This window comes from Ochotona princeps, chromosome 13, assembly GCF_030435755.1.
Source record: "Ochotona princeps isolate mOchPri1 chromosome 13, mOchPri1.hap1, whole genome shotgun sequence".
Taxonomy (NCBI): Eukaryota; Metazoa; Chordata; class Mammalia; order Lagomorpha; family Ochotonidae; genus Ochotona; species Ochotona princeps.
In genome coordinates this window covers 15311054-15312674 of record NC_080844.1, presented here as the reverse complement: position 1 = coordinate 15312674, position 1621 = coordinate 15311054, and the positions used below count along the sequence as shown (strand labels likewise).

The 1621-nt window shown below is 36.4% G+C and overlaps 1 non-coding gene across 1 annotated transcript; it reads left to right on the top strand.

Annotated features, from left to right (window-relative positions):
- The first annotated feature begins 1259 nt into the window (after window positions 1-1259).
- LOC118759516 (U4 spliceosomal RNA) lies at window positions 1260-1399 on the top strand. The gene has a single exon (XR_004996234.1). It is a non-coding gene; the product is annotated as a U4 spliceosomal RNA (small nuclear RNA).
- Window positions 1400-1621: the final 222 nt, after the last annotated feature.

The window sequence follows — 1621 nt, the reverse complement described above, 5'->3', positions numbered from 1 at the left end:
TTATCCCAGCAATTTTTCCTCATCATGTTTGTAATATGGACAGAGGGGCTGAGAATGGGAACAGGCAACCAACCTGAAATCCTGCACCATCTCTTCAGGCAGCTGAGGTTTGCAGTTTATTTGGACAAATTTCATAAAGTGAAACATGTACTTGCTCACCACTATACTCTCTCCTCTGTGTGTGTATGTGTGTGTGTGTGTGTGTGTGTACATACAGGCCTAACTGGGTATTAATAAAATCACCTCTTTGACGTGCTATCTGATCCATGTTGTATATATTAGAAGAATCATTTTCAATCTGCTATCTTTTGTCAAGCACATACAAACTGAGAGATGAGGCTGTATGAAAAGTAACATCCACATATATTCACCTTTTTTATGAGATCATCTGCAAATCCTGTCCCCATGGCAACACAGGTACTCCTCTAGATTCCTTCTTTCATACTTCATTTTTTGCCTGGTCATGAATTTTGAAAGCAATACCTTAGGCATTAATTTTACATTTAAATCAATTGCTACACTGTTAACCCAATTTTCTCTCGACTTTCCTGAAATTTTCTAAAACACACTGATAAACAGAAAACCAAAACACTGTTATATAACTAGCAAATTCCAAGAAAATAAAATTGGCTGCTTCTAAGATATCAACAATATAATACACAAATAAGCAGGTTTCTAAATTTAATTGTTAACTTTTATACAGTTATGGAAACTTTCTATTGGTAATAACAACAGTATGATTTATTATTTGTTACTTGCTTTTACAGAGTCAAATTAAGGGCTCTACAGCAATCAATCCTTCTGGCTGGTAGTCACATTGTATAACAAAGATTAACAATGCCTATAATTGAATGCTTCAAAAATGTTTACTTCAAATTAAAACATGTTTCTTGTTTTCATTTCTTGCTTCCCTCTTATAATCCTCCCTCTTTAACCTATGGCTCTGAAAAAAAGGGATAACTAAATTTTTCAAATAATTCTGTATTTGTCCCTTTGCAATCATATTGTAATTTACTCTAGACCTCTCCAGATAGACCTGCGCAAGTTCAAGGTAAATAGTCTAGATAAGAAAGAAAAAGTTTGAATCCAAAAACAGGACAGATCTGGGCTCAAATGCAATGAACTTTAAGTCCTTGGGCAAGCTGTTGGTAACTCTACAAAGAGGAGTTAAAACCTGGTTAAGAAACAAAGGTGGCTTAAAATATTTCAAAAATAAAAAGAGAAGACAGAGACTGAAGAGTTAGGACACTCTTAGGATAAGCTTTGCGCAGTGGCAGTATCGTAGCCAATGAGGTTTATCCGACGCGCGATTATTGCTAATTGAAAACTTTTCCCAGGACACCCTTAAGATTACTAATAAAGCAAGCTTCATGGAAGCTACTAATAATGTTCCAAAAAATCAGGAAGAATAAGAATCAAGGAACTGTCCCTTTAGATCACAGGTTCCCAGGATGAATCCCTCCTCAAAGCTCTCATCCATCGCTCTTGTGGGCCACAGCCCATGCCCCTGTTTCAGGAACAATAGCAGTTTTTTTCCTTCTTGCAAATGCCCTTGCTAACTGAATATAGCATGTTATCTCACGGCAGGAATTCTGGAGAGAATAGAGTAATATTCCCCCCA